The following is a 23,022-nucleotide window of genomic DNA, read 5'->3' as shown; positions in this document are numbered from 1 at the left end:
ATTGCCTGATGATGGCCCATGTGCGGCCGAAACATATTGTAAATTGAGAAGAAACATATGTAAAACTAGAGACATTTTAGTAATTTAATGTTCACTTTTAGTGTATGTTATACTTTTAGTGTCTTAAAGACATTTTATGATTTTAACAACACCGTAAGTATTATAGTTACACTTTTAGTGAGGAACATATTTTAGATGTCTTTTATATTTTAAAAAATGTTATTGACGGGTGTTTTAATGAGAAGGATAATTTGGTCTATGTTCAACCACCTGTGAAGGATGGAAAGAAGCCGCTTATCGAAACTAGTTTTCATTCAACGCCGGGGAGGACAGGATGCTTGAAGTAGGTTCTAAAGTGTTCTGGCGACGGTATATAACACACACAATTTCTGGGTTTTGGACATTTTCTGTCGTCCGGTATTCTAGAAAATATAAAACACGACGTTTCGGAAACTGGATCTGTTTCCTTTCTCAGGTGAGAGGGGAAGACACCTATTCAGGTGGGCCCCTCAGAAAGTGATTAGATTAGCTCTCTCTAAAGGACCCAACTGAGTAGGTGTCTTTACCCCCTCACCTGAGAACCACGGCCTTAGACCGCGCGTCCAATGTGGTCGGCCTCCAAGCCACTAAGTTTGAGTAAGGTCAACTGCAGTTGACAACTTCTTTTTATTTACTGGTCCAGTTATGATTGTCTACAATGACGCATTTGGGTAATGAAGCTCCAAAGTGGTACGCAATGTTCTTATTTCCTTCTCCATTGCTTCACAAAACCAGGGGTTTCCCAAAATGATAGTTTTGAAGTTATGGATAAATTTGAACCTGAATCATCCTCCTTCGAACTTTCCATGAGGCCACCAAAATCCAGTAGAAAGCTGAGCGTAAAACTTTGTGCATGTTGCGTTGTATCTCAACAACTGCCTGCTGTATCCGCTCTGGCACAGAATATCCGATTTCCACTTTGGCCCACGTCAAGGGGCTTCCTTCCAAAACTGTTCATTCATGAAGATATTTAAGCATTTATAAGCCAATATACATTCTGAATAGCACTCCGAAGAGATCCTACCATTGCGACTGATGATTCGACTTGAATGTCTGGAAATAGAAGAAAGGAAATAAGAAACTATAAATTATTCATTTCACGACTTCACTTAATTCTTCATTGGTTCGGTTAGCCAAACTGGACCTAAAACTTAAGTGTCCATTAGGAAAATATTTTTATTTTTTGTTCACTGTCCCAGATTTCTCGTTTGCATTTAATATTCTTTTATCCATACTTCTGTAACTGCGTGGTATAACATAAAGAGAATTTTCATGAATAAGCAATGAACTAAACATGAAGGTCCAGAATTAGGAATGGATTACTAACATTTGCATTGACCTCAAAATATACTGGAAATTGTAAAATATTTGTTCTCTTATTTATGCGAATCATACTTTTTGTAATATACGCAATGCGATCCATACTACAAAAATGCGAATATTTCTGACAATAGAGTAGGTCTGATTTCAGTTCATTTCTTCAGTTTGAAAATGAGCAAGAATATAACAAGAGTTAACAGAACAATGAAGTGCCAACTGAGTGTTTGCGCCCCAGTTTCGTTGGGTATATTAGAATTACGTTGAACGTTAAAGTCTACCGTTCTGGAACCTATACCGAGTGCATTAAACATATAAATTATTACTACATTTACGAGAAGTAGCTAGGACATATCCCTTGAACACGGTTCTTTTATGGGAGCCTCCCGTCGTCCGACCATATATTTGCGCATAAACTTTTCGTGTTCCTTGCTGAGACTTACCTCATATAATAGTGGGTAAAATGTTCCCCTCGTCTGTTTACATGCCATTGAAAACAAAGAAGTTTCAGTTCTTGAACTTCACCTCTGCTCTATTTCTACATCTGTAGCCGGTCACGGTAGCCGAGCGGTCTAAGGCATGCACTGTCTTCGCTCACTCGGAAGCCGGGATCGTGGGTTCGAATCCCACTCAAGGCATGGATGTTTGTGTGCGTTTTTGTGTGTTTGTCTACATGTAGAGGCCTTGCGACGAGCTGATGACTCGCCCAAGGAGTCCTACCGTATGTGTAAGATCTAGAAAAACCGAAGTGAACGGAGTTCATGGAGGTAGGCCTAGGCCCACTGGGGCTGTAGTGCCAAGGGGAAAAAAAAACATATATCGAATGTAGCCATAATGCAACGAAGGCAGTCCAAAATAGTGCGGATGATCACAAAAGCACCTTTGTATGTGCCTAATCAGGCCCTGCATGAAGATTTCAATGTACCATTGATCAAAGAAGTCATCCAAGAAATAAGCATAAAAAATCACGATAAACTAGGACACCATAGAAATACATTACTGCAGCCCCTACTGGAACAACAATGAAGAAGGCTAAAGAAATTTTGGCCAGCAGATCTACTTGATGGCTGAAGAGGATCTCTCATTGGAGGAGCCCTTGTCATGACACAATAAGCACACGAGGACGGTGTTTATATTAGCAAATTAGCTTAAAGAATGTATTTAATTCTGATTGCTAATAAATATGTATACTATATATATAAAAAATATCTGTGCTAAATGCAATCACAAAGGAACGTCACCAACGGTCGCTAATTGTGCGGTCACAGTTTATACCTCCATAGCAATTTTTTTTCCTTGGCACTACAGCCCCAGTGGGCCTAGGCCTACCTCCATAAACTCCGTTCACTTCGGTTTTTCTAGATCTTACACATTCGGTAGGAATCCTTGGGCGGGTGATCAGCTCATCGCAAGGCCTCTAACTGTACACAAACACAGAAAAACGCACACAAACATCCATGCCCTGAGTGGGATTCTAATCCAGGATCCCGGCTTCCGAGCGAGCGAAGACAGTGCATGCCTTAGACTGCTCGGCTACCGTGACCGGCTGTGGTATCTTTGGTGGACGAAATGGGAGTGGAGCAGATTTTTCTGTTTTACCCTCTTAATCACCATTCCATTATTACTCCTTGTTCTTATATTGAGCGATTGTCGTAATCATGTGGTACATTATAACGTACTCCTTAAAGTTTGGGGTTTCATCTCTGACCCATCATTTAGCTGGTAAGAAAGTAAGGGGGGTTATTGTTCGACTATCCAATTAAATACAATTTCTGTTTTAAGTGGCTCCGGTAGTTAGTATTCAAAAAATATTCACAGGGTAGGATTTATTGTATTTATGAATATGGATTAAAAAGAATACAGTTGGTATGTAGAAGTAGCCGGTCACGGTAGCCGAGCGGTCAAAGACATGTACTGCCTTCGCTCGCTCGGAAGCCGGGATCGTGGGTTCGAATCCCACACAATTCATGGATGTTTGGTATGTTTATATGTTTATTCTGTGTTTGTGTTGTCCTGCGTTTAGGTAGAGGCATTGTGAAGTGCTGATACCAGTTCAAGGAGGCCTACCGTCTGTAAAATGAAAAAAAAAGAAGAAAGAAGAAGAAAGAAGTGCCTGGGCACCATAAGATATAAGAGGAACGGATTAAGTACGTAAAAATGTAGAAGTCAAGTCTCCCTGCGCTTACGTAAGGAAGCACCGCGTCATGAAGGCGCTTGGAGGAGTGGTGCTATCATTGATTCGTTCTTGACATCAGCACTGGATGGAGGTAAGTGGCCAGATTCACTCCCCGACCTCTTTAACTTCCGCGAAATATCCCTCGGTTGTTCGAAGGCATGATCTCGAAGCCGCTGAATAGAAAAATATTTCTTGCTCCTTCCGGGAATCGAACTTCGGCCGTCCAGCCCTTAGCCTGTCACTATACAAACTATGATTTTTTTTATAAGCGAACTCAGAGTTACAGTCGATTACGTCACGGATGACAATGCCGTTATTCCCTTTAAGACTCCCTTTCCTACATCGCAGTAGATTCTCTTCAATATTCCATTTTGACGTTGTAATATTAACTTTTGCTCCTCCCTTCATAAAGACTGTGCAGGTTTTTTCTTCATGCTGCTCATTCTCTCATTTCGGTTATGTTGGCTCATCACTTCCATTCACCGATCTTCTTCTTATCCCTCTTTTGTTAAAACTTTCAATTACCTTACTTACCACTGTCTACGTGAGCATTTCTTACGGTGAATGCTGAGTTGGTCGCCATTGATTAGCTTGCTCAGGTCAGTCCAAGTGCATATTTCTTTTGTTGAAGTCCCCATCCAACTCAACCATAAGAACATTACGCCAAGGCACTCTTTATGTACACTGGAGGTCACAGGCAGAGAAACTACACGATCGTTTCTTGCAATGTTGAAGACTCCCCCCGAAACTTTACGCCCTGTTTGTTATCATAATGAAGGTGCGTCCGCCGCGAATTTTTTCTTATTATTTTATAAGTACATTTTGTTAGAAAACTTTTGTACAGAAACTTTGCAGTTGTTCTGCAGTTCCGTTTGTTTTAAAACTTTATCTTCTCTTCCTTGTTTTGCAATCCGCTATTTCATTACAATTTTCTTTAGTCATGTTTAAAAATACATGTCTTTCTTCCGTAATTATTATTGTCTGTAACCAACAATACGAACGTCATACCACAGATATAAAAACAGTGATATGCAAATGTCTTTAATGAAGCAGAAACCTGGTTAAGGGTACTGGAACATAATGCACTTCAAGGTCAGTTACTTCATAATTGGCCATTACATACATTTCGTACGAAATTATATTTTGGTTCAAGTCCCTCTATAAATTAATATCTCCACCTATTTAAACAAACTTCCCAGGTTAAAGACAATTAAATGTGATGGCTTTAATATTGTCACGTGTATGAGTGACTATAGACGGGGTTTTGATAAATAATTGGATTTATTGAATACTTACAGATCATAACTACAAACAACTATAGCGCTATCACTCATTTACACACACTACAGTTCACTACACTACACTACACTACACACCAAGCCTTCTCAGTCTGCTTTATCTTCACCGATTTCCGCCTGATAATGACTTCTAAAGCCTCAGCTTCCTCAACTTCCGTGTTCACGTCCTTAATTGTCGGCGACTGTCCCACAACAAATGCATTGCTCCAACTGCCTAACTCCTAGACTGGCTGCCACCTCAAACCAACCTCCTGCTTTTCTCATTACTCTCTCAAGACTCTCTTGTCTCCAACAGTTCCTCCATTGTTGCATGCGCTTCTGTTTCAGTCATTACCTAACAATAATCTTCATTTACAGATCCATTACTTAACAACGGGTGTTGTACAGCTGTTTATTTCTCGGTCACTGCCTAGCAACGGGTCTACATGACACATCGCTCCCTCCATGAGGCTGTTCGTCCCGAGTAGCCTACAAGCGTACCGCCATTTTCTTTTCTGAAGGTTGTGCTTGTGACGTCTATGATCGGTCTGACCTTCCTTCCCCATGGCTCGGTTCTCACAATGTTTGCTGTCCAACTGCAATGACTGCTCCCTTCTTAAAGCCGCTCGTCCGGAGCGGTTCCTGTTGAGGTGCCAGCCGGTCCAGGTGTATCATCTTTGTTATTTTCCGAGGGGTGCAGGGAAAATTTCGAGTATGGTCGGTGCTCCTACGTTTCTGACTCTTTAAGCTGTTAGTAGCCTCTTTCTCTTGGGAGGCGACCGGCTTCTGTACGATGTCTTAACACTCATTTTTTGCAGCCTGACGGAAGACTCGGCAGCACCCTTCGCGACCTCCAGTCCAGTCATTTGTCCGAGGGCTTCAGAAAATATCTCCTTGCTCCCCAGATGCACCTCCGAAACAGGCCTCGGTCCCTTATGTCACTGTTTCGTTTAGGTAATGCCTGACGTCTCTTCTTGAACGTCCGCCCTTTAGGGGTTTAGCGTACAGCTTCTTCCTTGTCTGGTCCCTGACTACCGTGTCCGTTGCGCGGTGCAGGAACTGCGTGGCAGGTCAACCGTCCTCGTGCAGCGATCAACTTCTTCCGAGACCCACGATCGCCCTCGGTCCGCTTCTTCGGCTGTTGGCGGCAACCTACGGCTAGAGCCGGTCTCTATACTGGTCCTCCAATGCTATAACAGTTTCCATCTCAGTTTCTACTTTTCCCTGATTCGCCCCAATCCCTAGACTGACACCATCAGGACTTCGATGCTTTAATGACAGGTTTCCATTGCGACCTTCAACTCCATATAGCTAGCTTCTCCCTTGGCTTGGTGGGAATCCATCCGGGAGGCGAGAATACCTCGGAGAATTCCAAAATTCTCGTTACTGGCTCCTATTTCAGGCTTAATTTCCGTTAGATTGGCGAGAACATTCGCTTCCATCCATTCTTGGTTGTATTTTTCTCAGATTCCATTTCGGCCATCATTTGTTCTTAGCTGGCCTACATCCATTCCAATACTTTCTCCATCATTTGCTCCGTTTTTCTGATATGAGGATAGAACTATCTATTGCAGTCTCCAGTTCAACAATTCAATCCGTTTGATTAAACGCTCAAATCGCCCTTGTGACACCAATTATCATGCATATAAGTGACTATAGACGGGGTTTTGATTTGTAATTGGATTTATTGAATACTTACAGATCGTAACTACAAACAACTACAGCGCTATCGTCAATTCACACAATCTACAAATCACTACAGCATACACTAACTATTTTCAGTCTGCTGTTTACGCTAAACGTTTTGTTATTTCTCATCGATTTTGAAATTTACAGAAATCAGAACATAAATTTTATTGCATTGCCTAATACAGTTCATAGTGTACGTTTATAAAATTGGTCTAAAGAGTTCCTGTTTGCTTGTGGCAATATCTGATGGGAAATGAATATTTCTCAGGTTTAACATCGCGTCATTGAACGTTATCTTGAGAAAAATCAATGTGTCTCGAATACTTAGATTTAGACACCAATAGACGAGATAAAAGTAATAGTACCATTCAAATACCAGTTGCCTCCAGTGCTTAAAAAGACATTAGAGAGATCGTTGTACCTCTTCCACGGACAAGATTCCCTTTGCTGGAAGAAAATTATTAGAAATTTCTTCTTATTGAAAGTGATAAAATTTACATGGTCATTCGAGAAGATTTTACTCATTTAGTCGCAATGAAAACTTTAAGCCTGAAATGTTTTTCTAAATGTATTAATCTTTATCTCATTGGCGTCATCAGTCAGGGGCTGCTGACAGAATTCAGTTAGACTTATCCGTAATGAGGGGGGGGGGGTAAATGGTAAACTGAAGCAATATTGAAACGATTCAGTTCTTCAAAATTTTATGATGGAACAGAATTATATGTGTGAAATGAATACGGATATTAAAGTGCATCGCGCTGAGTACTTCCGCTCGTTTTAGACTGAGGAATGATGGACTGTTTAAAAGAAATATTTTTTGAAGTTTAGGGACAGAAAATATCGAGGTTTGTTTTAACGCCGTTTTTCCTCGTTTGCTCTCAGGGACTGAGGTAAATAAAGGTAAAGATAAAGCTAGAGTTATCCCTGTAACAGGCCGAGTAGGCCCATACGTTTGTGAGACGTCGAGGCTTCCACATTCTCCTTAGACCATCTGTTCATCGAGGAAAGCATGTTTAATTCATCACTCTATTCCATTCATACATAAAGATTTTGTAAATCTTGGTTTCTTGAAGGCGGAAATCAGTAGACAAAACTTGCTGTCATTCCTAATTGATATTAGTACATATCCGATCCTATAATTTTATCAATAATAGCAAAAGGAGCTTGTTTTAACCGATGTAGTCCATGTATCCTGTGTGATAGCTATTTAAGATGTATTCATACAACATGATATGGAGGACAGTTGTTGTATACATATTCAGATCGGCCACTTCTGAACCATGTCATATTCTTCCAACGGCCGAAACTCTCTCTTGAATCTCTTGTGACTGCCATTTAGTCGGAAGGTTAATTCAGGGAGCTTTAGAAGTCAACGGAATCTGGAAGATAACAAAGGAACGGACCGTTACAAAATCAAAGTTTTCGTCTGAAGAAAGTCGACTTCTGGGTTTAGGCGCCGTGTATTCTTCATAGCTGTAGCTACTGCTCTCTGCATTCCAAGCCCTTCAACTGCTCTGAAGATGGAGGCGATACGTTCCTCCGAAACGTCGGCCAAAACGAAGAATACACGGCGCCTAAACCCAGAAAACGACTTTCTTCATAGTCATCGCCGTGAAAACCTGAAAACTTACAAAGTTTTCGTCTGTTTGACTGGGTACAAAGTGAAAGGATTTCGTGTGTTCCTACAGTGTCTTTAAATAATGAATGCTTTAATTATGAAGGCAACTTTTTTAATTCGCTTAGTGGGGGGGGGTGGAGTCCAACTGGGTCCACTCTGCACGGCGACCACTGATTGGCCTACTGTAGCCTGCCCCGGGTGATTATGATAAAGCATAATTTGGTGGAATGAAGATTTGCAGGGGAAACGGAAGTACTCGCAGAAAACCCGCCCCAGCGCCACTTTGCCCACCACAAATCCCACTTGAACAGGCCCAGGATTGAATCCGAGCCGCCGCGGTAGGAAGCCAGTGACTAACCACTTCAGATGAAGACCACTTGAGTCAAATTATTTTAAATATAGCCCTAAATGTTTACTAACCGTATATAATTTTGAGTAAATTATCTCGGACTTAATATACATCGACTGTGTGGGTATGCTGCACAATGTAACATCCGTAGAATGGACACAGCTCATGCAAAGGCAATGTATTAGAGCGAGCATATATTGTGGTACAGTAATCTCTATGCCTGTCGAGAAGGAATACATCTAATTGCATCACTCAAAGTAACTTACGTTGGCATAAGCATTGTTTAAAATTATTTAACTCCTGAACGTTTTTTTGGTAGCATAACTTTTATATCCTGACACTTTTATCTATATTAAATATATCTGAACATAAAAAGTTTTTTATTTTTTAATTTTCGCCCAGTTACATTTCTTATTACACGTACTTTCATTTACTAAAATGTATTAAAACCCGTTGATATTTGATTAAATACTGACAGTATTGGTTTAATATCCAAAGGCTGTAATGTTCAGGAATTAAAAATGGAAATTACAATACAATTAGCTGTTTTAATTAGGCGCTGGGAAATGTTAAAGTGAATTTGAGTAAAATTACCTCTACAATTACTACCTTAACGCTTCATGCAATACAGACACTCTAATATGGATTTTTGGATTAGAAGCCTGAATTTCAATATGAAGTCAGTAGCAACACAACAAACGAGATGCTCTCTATTAAACGCTGGTCGTTCATCAATATAACACTTTCGTAACAAAACACCAGAATGAAAATTGGATTAATTATGCAGTGGAATATATTGAAAATCACAGGTCAGATTGAAAAGTGCGTATTGAACTAATAGGCGGAAATATATTCTGAAGAGAGATCACTAAAATATGAGCAGACTGATCATGAACTGTGGGATTAAAGTGGGGAAAGGAACCAATTTTTCATATCTCAACGAGTCTTATTATTAGGAATGTTCTTAAAGGAACAACTTCAGATGAAGTAGAAAATACTATAAAATATTGATTTCGCATGGCTCATTATTTTCCTGTAGTAAGCTTTTTAAGGACCCTATGTATAAAATTCTAGTGAGAGAGAAAAGAAGCAGAATGGAACGTGTCATTGTACACTCTCTAATTGTGCATCAAATATTACATTGCTATGTGTTTTATTGCCAGTCGCCGGTTATATCATGTCACATTGCTGTCACAAGGATAACAGCAGTGCAAGACTATTTCATGTGACAGTGAGCATACTCCGAAGCCTCTTCAGAATATGGGTATCTGCTTGTAGCTAAAAAAACAGGAAAGTTTGCAATATTTCTCGGCTAGTTAAGACGAAAGCAACGGCTGAACCGTAGATAGTTGTTTAGAGGTTATGTGTGGAACAATTTTTCCTAAGGTTTGCCTGGGAGATGGTGACGTATGCTGTAATGTAACATTAAGAAGTAAAGACGCAGTGCTTCATAACAACACAAGGTAGAGGCGTACTGTAGAAATAAACTGCTTGTAAGGTCCTAGTATCCTCTCTTCATTGCATAGCTTTGGACGTAATGAAAAGCTGGAAATTTTCATTATCAAACTATCGAGTTGAGGACGCCCAGTCTCCCTGTTTCCATTTGTTTTTTTTAATTCCCTTAGTTGGTGTTGGATTCCATCTGGGTCCACTCGGCATGGCGGCCACTGATTCGCCTATTGTACCCTACCTAACCCTGGTGATTATGATGATGGAGAATTTGGTGGAATGAAGATTGGCAGGGGAAACCGAAGTTCTCGGAGAAATCCCGCCCCAGCGCCACTTTGTCCACCACAAGACCCACTTGACCAGATCCGGGATCGAACCCAGGCTGCCGCGGTGGGAAGCCAGAGAATAACTGCTTGGGCTATGGCGCGGCCTCTGCATCCACTTAGTCTTAGAATCTACAGATAAATCTTGACCAATGCTGCATGCATTCTAGTGACAGTTACAGCAACCTATGGAAAGGCCGCGCCATAGCTCAAGTGGTTAATCGCTGGCTTCCCACCGCGGCGACCCGGGTTCGATCCCGGGTCTGGTCAAGTGGGATTTGTGGTGGACGAAGTGGCGCTGAGGGATGTTTTCTCCGAGTACTTTGGTTTCCCCTGCCAATCTTCATTCCACCAATTGCTCCACAATCAGCTTCACCTGTCATCTGGGGCTGGTACAGTAGGCCAGAAGTGGCCGCAGTACAAGGGACTTAGTCCCACCGTACTAGCAATAAAAAGGAAAAGTCTCATAACCAAAAATTTGGAAAAAGTTAAATATAGATTTCCGTAGCTGCTATATAGTACGTAATTGTTTTCCGTACAAAATTAAGAAAGTGGATTGAAATAAATTTGACGATGGAATTAGGCAGTACAGATGATTAGGTTTAGAAATGCGGCCAATAAATATCGCGTCCCTTCTTATTACAGGAAATTCACAAATCATCGTAGGCTCATACTACAAGTACTCATCTTGTCAGAAATAATTAGTACTTAACAAGACCTCTATCGAAGGTAGGGATGGAGAGAAGTACGTGTCCTGCAGGATACAGTTACATGGTTTTTCAACTCACTGGTCCTCTAACGTAACACATTTATATCACATACAAATTACAAGACATACAAATCTAATACTCCGAGCCGGGATAGCTCAGTCAGTATAGCGATTGGCTCCAGGCTGAAGGGAGGAGGAGTCGGATTTCTAGTTCCAGTGAGGCAGAATTTTCACTTCTCCATGTCGTCCAGACCGCCTCTGGGGTCCACGTAACCTCCTATTAATGGGTACTGGGTGTTCTTTCCTCGGGGTTAAAGAGGCCGGGCCGTGAAGCTGACCACTTACCTTCAACTAGTCCCGAGGTCAAGCAAATGTGGATCATTACATCCACTCCCCATACGCCTTCATGTCGTAGTTCTTAATTTGTGGAGCACAGGGACAATTTTACCTTTACCTTCTACAAATGTAATATTGCTTACTTAGATTTAATAAGACAGTTTTTTAAAATAGACGAACCGGATGCTCGTTACTGACGTAATGTATGCAGTCTTCAAGGTGTATGGATCATGCGTTGGGTTGAAGACATTTAGTATATCCAATATTGGGTTGAATTAGGTGCAGTTTTCTCGGCATCTTGTAGCTTTCCTGAGAAATAATTTCCTTACACTGGTGCCCGAGAGGAACACCTACGTAGCGTCATAATATCTGAAGTAGTGCTTGAGTACAGGTTCATGAAATTCATCTGTGTTAATAGTTACTTATCCCATGTGGAAATAAAATACGAACACTAGTAAATGGGCGATAGTAACCGCCGAAATTTCGCATCATGCCACGTTCTGATGCTTTTCAATATAGTAGGCCACCCGCAGGACAACACTGGCAGAGGAGTTTCAGGTTCCAACTCCATGCGGCAAAACAAAGCTAAAATTGTCCTTTACAAAGAGTAAAGCTATCCCTGTAACAGGCCGTGAAGGCCCATAGGACTGTGAGATGTCGAGGCTACAGTCTGCTTTCAGATGGCAGTAAGTTTTTCAACCTTAAGCGCCAGCCACCCTTTACCCTCAGGGACGCTCTTGGTACAAATTTCTGTCAGAGACTAAGTCGATCCCAGGGTCATAGTGCGGCCGGAAATATTAGGTAAATTGAAAAATTCCAATAACCTCATCGGGACTCGAAACCGCGACATTCCCGCTTGGTAACTAAGTGCCTCAACAAACTACTGTCCCTGTGCTTAACTAATTAGGCACTACGCCATGAATACGTATGGGGTAATGGATATATATATCCACGTATTCTTTTCCTCAGCACATTTGGAGGTGCACTACCACATTAGAAGCTGATAAATAGTCAGGTTGTTTTGAAACACCCCGCCTTAGTGGGACCTCAAGGTTCATTAACGTTTTCGCGACTACCCGCCAATGGACTCTATCCTGAGCGAGTTGAATCCAGTTAACCTTTTCTTTAATATTCAATCTGTCGTGAATGAATTATAATTTGTAATGTAGTGAATATTTCTTACTTTATTCAGCAAATGTTTAAAACTTGGGAGAGTTTGCATTATTAGAAATGCTAGCTCATAGGGACTATTTCAAAACACAGTTAGATCACGTGATAGCCGAAAGCCTTGTAGGCGGCTTACAGATGTAGAGATGCTTGAGAGAGAGACCCAATAGATTAGCGACCTGGCAGCGATAGCTATCAGAGGAGGTAGTCACTTATCACCGGGCTGCTGACTGAAGGCTTTAGCAATACGGAAGTTATCGTCACAGTTTTTCTCCCAGGTAAGCGTTGTAGGCAGTAACGATGAAAGAAAGTTATGGCAGAATTTTATTGAGTTCTGGTAAAGGTTTGGCATGCGACATAAGGTATGGTGATCTATAGGTAACACTGAAGTAATCCCTCTCACCGCGGGAATAATTGTACGCCCAGTTTATTTATCTGGCGCTAATTCAGCGCCAAATAGCCTCTGTTCCGTCAACTTTCATGACCCAATGCTTGCTGCTTGCATCTCCTATCTCATTCCCATTTGTTAAGTAATTTGAGTATCTAATATTCGGTGGCCGGTCACGGTAGCCGAGCGGTCTAAGGCATGTACTGTCTTCGTTCGCTTGGAAACCGCGATCGTGTGTTCGATTCCCACTCAGGGCATGGATGTTTAGTTTGTGTGTGTGCGTTTATCTGTGTTTGTGTACAGGTAGAGGACTTGCGACGAGCTGATCACCCGCCCAAGGAGTCCTACCGAATGTGTAAGATCTAGAAAAACCGAAGTGAACGGAGAAGTTCATGGAGGTAGGCATAGGCCCACTGGGAATGTAGTGCCAAGGGGAAAAATTCGATGAAAAAGTACAAATGATTAATTTCCTCATTATATAATTTCCTTCATTTCTCTTCTGTACCTTTTTATTTTTAGATATCCTCTTCACTGGTTTGCTGTCAGACTCCCTGGATTTTTATTCTCCTCTTTGGGCGAAATACCAAATTTCATACGAGTATGGAACAATGAGCACCATTGCACTTTTTGTATTTCTTATATTTGAGCTTTTAGGTACAGCGATGAGAAGATCACTGATTCTGAACTCAATGCTAAGAGGTACACCCTGATTCTGTTATTATCTTACTACTGAATGCCATTTTGATTTGTTGTAGTTGGTTGAAGCATTATGTTACAAACCGGAAGGTCGCGGGTTGGAGTCCCGATGAGGTCATTGGATTATTTTTTTCAAATCACTTAATTCTTCCAGCCGCACTATGGACCTGGGGATGACTCAGCCTCCAGCAGGAATTAGCACCAGAAATCTTCCTATGGTGTAAAGGGTGGCCAGCGCTTAAGGCTGACCTCTCACAATCATATGGGTCTGTATTGCCTATAAAATGATAGTTTTACTTTTGCTCTTGCCTTGAATATTTAAAACTTATTATATTCGCAAAATAATACATTTAATTACCATTTGAGGGGAGATATATTTGTTTACATACCTGTCCTCATATCACAGTCGTCTCTTTTGTGCAAAGGTGTGTGAAATACCAGGTTTCCAATTGTGCTTACGTAATGTCTGTTATATTTTTAACTATCATGTTACTGGGAGAAATATAATCAATCAAATGTGAATTTCTGCTATATGTAAGATTGATAAGGCTATAACTTGAATTGTTCGCCACAAGCCGTTTGAAATTCACATTGGTTACACACATGTGACACGTGGGTAAAGCACAAAACCCTTTTATACGATGAAATATGACGGCATTTTATAACGTTAGTAGTCCTGGTATTCCGTGCTATAAAATTAATTGCACAGTACGAGGTAACGAGCGAAGTACTAAATCAGGTATAAGCAGGAGGACCCAACGAGAGAATTGTTACGAAATTATTTCTCTTAAACTGCCAATTAGATATAAATGGGACTTGAAATGAAACATCAGACTTTCCAGCATATACCCACTACTTTGTGTTTCCCATGTCATATACAAACGAAAATTGATACGAGGGAGGAAATTTAATTAACAAAATCACTTATTTTGCTAGGAATTCTCTAAAGTTTCAAATCTCTATACTCAACGATATCCCACTAGGTAAATCATTTTTACCCATTTTATTATCTCCATTCAGATATTCGTATGATATGAGTATTAATATAAACTGCAAACAGAACCTAAATAAAGTTTTCTAGCCACTCTGAACGGAAAGCAGAAAAGAAAAAAATACCATATCTAATTCCACTCTGTGGAAATACTTTTGCTTTCAAATGTGGTTCTTCTTTTATAACGACTCTGTTTTCCGAAAGTTGAAAATTAGTATCAGCAGAACTATTGCTCGGTAGGTATTCAGTTATTCAGTATAGAGGGGGTGGCTTTCCCCATGCACCGCGACTAATAGTCTATTGTACGTTCCCCTTTAATTTCTACTGTCGCCATACCCTATTGATACTGGTGCCCGCTATCTCCCCTTTCTGCCAGCGAGGTCGGCCCTCTACTGGCAGTGGTACCCGATAACTTCCCCATCTACCGGAGGCATTGGAAACTACTTGGGCGGGAAACTTTTTGCCTAATTTTGCTCAGAGTTCTCCTAGAGACATGAGGATTTTTACGTGTCGTAAATCTACGACACGGAACGACATCCGCCGGTCTTATGTCTGGATAAATGAACTTCACTAAATACAAATATTGAGCTATTTGGACCAAGCGGTGGCCCGTATGATTTGCATTCGGAAGCTACAAGTTTCGAATCTAGGCCGAAACATCTGTTGTCTATTGTGGTTTTCGCCATTCCTTCCAGACTGCAACCCTTGAGACGAGGCACTTAATGAAAACGGAAATCGGGTTTAGGCCGTCTTTAATTCCGAGTAGAAATATCTCGGTGCCCATTCGTTAGGAGTCAAATGGGTCTAAGCATTGTTCTGAAGGCTTACACTTGGAGTATGGCCCCAGCCTCTGAGCCAGGACCTGGGAATTATTCCGTTAACACTCACTTATCTATTAAAAATTTACACTTCCGGTATTACGTTGAAAGGTATTCCAAATTTCACTGAAAGTTAAGAAATCTCTGTGGTGGCCGCGCAATAACTTAAGCGATTAGTCGCTGGTTTCCCACAGCGGCGGACCGGGTTCGAGCCCGGGTCTGGTTAGGTGGGATTTATGGAGGACAAAGTGACGCTTGGGCAGGTTTTCTGCGAGTACTTCGGTTTTCCCTGCCAATCTTCATTCCACCAAATTCTCCATCATCATAATCACCGGGGCAGGTACAATAGGCCAATCAGTGGCCAACGAGCCTAGTGGACACAGCTGGACTATGTGAATTTAAAAGAAAATCTTTGTTGTGATTTTACGTAGAAGATCCTGATATATGTTTAGATCACTGGTTAGATATACTGACAGAATATTAAAATACATGTAATAATCCTTACCTTTATGTAGCACAAACTGTCAATTTTTCCAGTCCCGTAATTCCTTTATGTAGCATGGGAGAAAATAAATATAAGGAACAAAGTCTACTTCTTTTTTGAATAAACATTTTGCATCCTCAAAAGAAAAATATGCAATATTTTTCCAGTAGCAACCAAAGAAATACACGTATTCCTATTTGTGCCAGAGGGAGCACATGAGCATTACAAATATTTGTAATCTTTTGTGTAAATGATAAATGAGACTGTGTTTGCTGAAGTTCGGTTTATCGTCTGATATCAACTGGTACGGTCAGGATTAGAGGGGATTTATGTGGCGTGGTCTAACTGGCCAGCACAACAATAAGCGGCTTCCCTTTCAGCGCAGTACATCTATCCAGAAGCAGCAATAACGTGCAGCCAGTGTACATGTAAAGGCAACATCAAAAGAGGTAGCAGCCGTTCATATGTGTAATGTACATACATGTTCTTTGATAGGACGGTTTATACTACCGCGGGGTACAAATAAGGGCGGTGCTGGCAGTCAGCAACCTAAACAGAGTTCAGTTTCATGTCATCATAACCCTTCCATTCTGGATGCTATTTTTATGGGGTTTACTTGTGGAATATTCAATAGAGTCATCACTCAAGCTCACCATTTCGACAATATTTTGGTAAGAACTCATACCAAGTCCCACTTTCATATTACATACAGTATCTCATTATCTTTGTAAGTATAGTGAACGTTATTCTAAAACGACACCTAAGTATCGAGCACTGTGATCTTCTCTCGAGCTAGAGTTAGTATTCCTGTTTCATATTTCGAGGGTCCCAATTTCAAATATCAGCCTGAAACCCAGTTTTCCTTGTTGACAGTTTTTATGGTTTTCCTCAGTGCCTCCAGAAATCGTCCAGGATACTAGATCGTATTAGGTAGCAGGTCCTCCCTTCCACATTCTTTCCATCTCATTATTCATTATAATTATCCTCCAATAGACGATATGTAATCTGAGGCGAAGAGAGACTCATAAAATTGAACATAAATAGAAATAACATTAATAAGACACATGCTTGTCCCAACTCTTGGTTCCACGGTTATGTACGCCACTTTCTCGAAATGCAACAACATTTCAATTCCTTGATGTCTTTCTATGTTTATTTTGTTAAACTATACATTATGAACCGATGTAACTCAGTATAGACAATTGGCTGCAGAGTGGACAAAAATGGGGAATTGGGTTTCGATTGTAAGCAGTGGCAAGAGATTCTATTTTTGTAAGAATCCAAACTGGCTCTGGGACCTACCCTTCCTCCTTTTCAGTTGGTTCCTTACAATAATCCCCTGGCAGGAAAGCTGCCAAACACTGAAACTGAATAGTCGGCTGGATCTAGTGATGAGTTTAACTATATGTGGAGCTATTGTTTCAGTATTCATGGCTTGATACTTAATTAAGCAAAATGATAAATTCATTACCATTTGCATAGCCTAGAAACAGTTCTTACTTTCTCATATAAGTAATATATATGAGAGTAATATAATCACGAAGAAGAAAGTTCTAAAAATTTTGACGAATTTACAAATTTTTAGCACAGTCGGTATAGCGACTGGCCGACCGACGGGTCAGAGGTCGAGCCCCAGTAGGGTCATTAATTTTCTTTTCTTCACTTCGTGCAGACCGATTCTGGGTCAACCCAACCTTCTAACCAATGGATACCGGTAGCTCTTTCCTCGGGGGTGAAGCGGCAGAGGCGTGAAGCAGACAACTCAGTTGCAGCTAGTGCCGGGATCAAGAAAATATGGATCTATACATCCAATCTCCCATAACCCTTTATGTCGTAGTGCTTAATTAGTTAAGCACGGGGACAACTTTACCTTTCTTACCTTTTTAGAACCTCAGAGGTTGGAAGGATTTCATTTAAATTCGGCATTCAAGAACTCATCCGTCCTAGGTCCATGCCTGGAGATTCCGAGCATCCAAACTGCGAAAAGGATCCTCTCAGATGAGCCCCAAAAAGCCCTTTAATTTGGAAACAAAACACAAAATTGCAACTGTCTCTGAATCTCCTGTGACGATTCGGATTATATTTACGTAACTTGTGGAGGTCATTACCTTAAACAGAACCGTATCTTTGTTATCTCAGGAATTTATCGTTACGCGAAGTTGAGACCCAAATTCAAAACATCGGTTCTGTCGAAAACGGTTTTAAAAGTCAAACGGATTTAATTGGTATTCTGTATTCAGTAACTGTCAGTGATTTACCGACTAATAATCGAAATAATTTCCAATGTAACATAGTCAGTGTGATTCGTAAGTGAGAAAGCATTTGAAGTAACTTAACTCGGATTTTCTACCTTTTGCAATGTACCAATATCTTGCACTAGATGTTGATTATTTTGAGAGAAAAAAAGATTGATTTAAGATTAATGTGAAATGGAGATTACATGTGATCGATGTGGACAGAAAATTTAATTGGCCCAACTATAATTTCTCGGGATGTCATGTGCAAAATTTCAAGTAAATCCAGTACGTATTTTAGCAGATTCAGTGCATCGCTATTTCTCCAGTTTATGTTCATATGTACACTTCATGCAGAGAATTCATAACATGTTATGGATATAGCCTATTTAATGTGCCTATAATTAAGAGATTGTCGGAATTAATCACCTTAAGGAATATAAGTAATAATTAGAAAATATAATATTTCCATAAAGGCGCTAATATCTTCTTAGAATAAATCATAGTTTTGTACTTGTTATTTAGTGATTACCACAACTTTACTTACTTACTTGGAGTCCTTGAGGAGCCTACAATTCTGCAGCTACTCAAGAATTTCGCATTATTTTATGGAACCCGAAGGTTCATTACCCTGTTCACAAGAGCGCTGAGAGTATCCCTATCCTGAGCCAGATCAATCCAATCCATAAGATCCCATCATTTCTCTCATTATTGCTCCTCATTATTACCACAACTTTATACAAAGAAATGTGAGGTTTTCCGAATATTCGGAATTTTAAACATGGGATAAGAAAGCAAAAATATCAGAAAGTACCTCAGTGAGGGTTATATCTATACAGCTGTTTTGTATATCTTATATTGTTCCTCCACCTCATTAACTTTCTTGAACGCCCCCTCAAAGTAACAGTTTCAGGACAAGTTAGGTTGTTCGAATGGAACATTTCAAATCATATACTAGTTCTATCGAGTTAGACAGAAAATCAGCCTTAAAAACTTCTTTCGCCGAGCGTATATAAGTTGAATAAAGCAAAAAGTTTTGGAAAGAAAATAGAAACAATGGGGGAAATTGAAAATGGAACCGCCGGAAGGGAGAATACTCACAGATAATAAGAAAAGTAGCCAGCCGAAGAGTTTGAGTGCAATCTGGCGGTGAGCCAAGTTACCAGGAAATTGGAAAGCCACGTCTTGTTTGACATGGACAGGAACCCTGGGGCTGGGGGCAGCAACTTTTCTAACCCTGGGATGCTGTGCAGGATGAGATGCACTTACCCGATGGTATTTGTTTAATCAAATGTCAAGACTTGTCTCTCATTTTCCTGAACTCGAGCCAGAACTGCAGAATTACGTGACTTCTCTGAGCCGCTCATCGCAGAGGTGGACCACATTTGATGCTCGTTTGCCTTGGGAAGTCTTCCTGCGAATTTAGATTCGTGACAGAATATATTTAATCATACATATACGAATGCCGTGGTCGGGTGCGTTGCATTTCTCTTTCGAGTTTGAGAGGCCCAAGATTAAAACTCCGTTCTGGGAACCAGAATTTATAAAGATTTGCGTAGTTCTCGCCAGTTCCTCCAGACCGAATTGTGGTAGCCCCTCAGGTCTGATCGCGTCATCTTCCTTCCTCTTAACGTTCAAATTTATTATTCAGTAGTCAACATACCAGTGGATACTGTACAATCTGACACGTTGGAAACGTCGTTAATTGGCTGCATACGCAATGCGAAATATCTGTTTCTTTGAAGATGTCTATCTCCTGCGATATAACGTCGTGTAGACCATTGAGAATCAACCGACGTTTCAGAGGAATATGTCGCCTCCATCTTCAGGGTCTGCTTTGCTTGCCATTTCCTTCACGCTGGTTACTTGGCTTATGCTTCGACCCAATGGAAGCAACATATTCCTCCGAAACGTCGGTTGATTTTCAGGCAGACTGCAAGGCGATATATCCCAGAAGACAGAACTCTTCATAACCACAGCTGTAATAACTTTTAACCGTCTATTTCTTTACCGGTATAGGAGAAACATTCTATTCTTTGTTCTTTACTACGTATATTAGTGGGTAGAGCGAAGTCTAAGTTTTATCAGTTCCGTAAAATTTCTCTAATTGAAAATAGGTAGATCGTTCGAATAGGGTTCGAATCCACTCAAGACATGAATGTTTGTGTATGCGTTTTTTCTCTGTTTGTGTTGCCCTGTGTGTAGGTAGCGGCCCTGAGATGGGTTCATCACTCGTCTAAGGAGTCCTACCAACTGTGCAAAAAGATTACGAAACTGAAGAAGACGCCAAGGCCCAACAAAGGGCTCTAGAGCTCTAGAGCTATTGATGAATTAACTAATCAATCATAATCATAAGATTTTCTCGGGCATAAATCTGGACGAAAGACCAAAGTTTCGGAGACTGAATTTGTTTTCACCATCAGTGCATAGTTAGATGTATTTCCAGTGTTTTCATAGTGTGCAACTCCAAATCTGTCGAGGTGCCATTTTCAGAGATGGACAATCGGCAGAATATCGTTAAATGACTATAAATATGCATTTACATTTCTACTCTTGCTTTTCGTTTCTTTCAGACATTTTTCAGGAAAGGATTCCTGAATAAATTTCTGTCTACTTCATCCTTGTGTAAATCGGTAAACTAAAGTTTTTAATGTATTTGTAGGAGTCAAGTTGAGTGTTGAGATAATCACATCAGTTTTTTATTTATTTTTTTAAATTCGCTTAGTGGGGGTGGAGTCCACTTGGAGCAGTTGGAGTTATCTAAGCTGCTACTCTTCAGTCTCTTGTCCCTTGTAACAATTGTATGACAACAGTTAAGATTATGTTTTCGCGCTGAAATTAATTGAAAGTTTATGTAGAAATAATCTGAAACGTAATAGTGGTCCAGGGAATATTCCAGTCACAGACCCGTAGAGAGTCATTCGTATCTTTCTTTAATTCGCTTAGTAAGGGGTGGAGTCCAACTGGGTCCACTCGACAAGGCGGCCACTGATTGGCCTATTGTAGCCTGCTCCGGTTGATTATGTTCATGGAGAATTTGGTGGAATGAAGATTGGCAAGGGAAACCAAAGTACTCGGAGAAAACCCGCCCAAGCACCACTTTGTCCACCTCAAATCCCACTTGCCCAGACCCGGGCTCGAACCCGGGCGCCTCGGTGGGAATCCAGCGACTGACCGCTTGAGCTATGGCGCGGACATCACAGCAGTTAGCTCGAGCGACATGTGACAGTTCACTGACGTTTAAAGAGGAAGTAAACTTTACCAGGTGGGACCATAAAGTTTCATGTTGGAATATTCTCCAACTTTTTGCCTGAATAGAACGAGTAAGGTCACAATAAAAGCAGGATAACTGCTAAAGGCCAAAAAATTCAAGTCATATCAAGGCAATTAAATTGAATGATACTAAGTATAGTACGTGCCTTGTACTTGTGTATGTACCCTTGGTCACAGCACATAAAGATCTGTTCAGAATAAATGATGTATACTCTGACTTGTTTGTGGTTCTTTGAGGAATAATAATGGGTTCTGGATTCGATCATTGGATTTACTGGAGCTTCTTCACAATTACAATCCCTAATCTACGCACCTCACAAATCATCCAGACATGTTCCATTCTCGTCTTTTACCAGGTTCAATTCACTCAACTGCCTCTTGTTAAAGTCAAAGTTACTTTACGACTGGCTGTTTACCGCCAATCAGTTCGTCTTGTCACCAGGACCTTTGAGACTCACGACCTGAGATTTTTTTCAAACAAACTCTTACGTTAATAGACCTTCTGTAACATCTTTTCTGACGAGAAGATGGACTTTTCTTCTATGAATATGTTTGGCTTTTCGTCAAGTCTACATTTCGCACATAGAACATGTTATTGAAAATTCTCAAATTTTCAGTACACTCACGTCCTCTGTCAGGTGTCTGCTGCCAATTCCCAGGCGGGACAAGAATAATTTATTACTTATGTGATCAATGCCTTATGGAGTGTTTAATGTGGGAACTTAAAAGCTCACTTTTGAATAGGGAGTACTTTCTAAAAAGTTCTGAAAGGCTTGCCTTTAGTCATTTCTATGTGAAGTCTTCGTGTAATTCTCTTATCGAAGACTACACCGAGATATTTTACATGATTGGCAAACGGGATATTCTGTCCATTCAATGTACGATGCGTCTTATGGAGCCTAATTCTGACAGAAAAGTAGATGGCTTCTCTGATCTTCATTGATCTTTATGTTGCAGCGCTCACACTGAGAACTCGCTGCAGTTTTCTGAGAACATAATTCTCTTGGCGGTCTGTCGCATATATACAGGAGTCGTCAGCAAAGAGACCTAGATAGACACCAGCTGTTTGGGGCGTATCGTTTTTATATAGACTGTACAATGTGGGGGACAGGACGGAATCTTGAGGCACCCGTGCTTGTGCATCCCTCGGCGTAGACATTTCACCTTCGACTGAATCTCTGAATCTTTTCTGTGAAAGAGAAGTGCTAATAATCTTGATTAGACTTACCGAAAATTTTAAATTAGATAATTTATATAGAAATCCAAGGTGCCATGTTGTATCAAAGATTTTTTCAATATCCAAGTATACGGCAGCCTTAGACATTTTATTTCCTAATTTTAAGGTGAGGGCCTTAGGATTCCTACATTGAGATATCGTGCTGTGACGGACACAAGAATAAAGCTGGCTTGCATTAAGAACTCCTCTTTCTTCACTGTGCCTTTTGACTATTTTCTCGAATAACTTGCCTGTTGTAGACAAGTGGGCAAATCGTACGTAAATTTTGAAGGAAGTTTGGGTCATTACAATGTTTCGGTAACGTTATAAATATTACTTCCTTCGAAATCTTTGGAAAATTTGAGAGCCGAGGGCAGTGATTTATTAAATGTGTCACCTGTACCAATGGTATTCTTGGAAGATGCCTAATGCATTCTTTTGGAATACCATCAAGGCCACAAGGTTCTCTAAAT

Source organism: Cryptotermes secundus, unplaced genomic scaffold, assembly GCF_002891405.2.
Source record: "Cryptotermes secundus unplaced genomic scaffold, Csec_1.0 scaffold1784, whole genome shotgun sequence".
Taxonomy (NCBI): Eukaryota; Metazoa; Arthropoda; class Insecta; order Blattodea; family Kalotermitidae; genus Cryptotermes; species Cryptotermes secundus.
The sequence above is the reverse complement of the archived record's forward strand: the minus strand, read 5'-3'. Positions refer to the sequence as shown.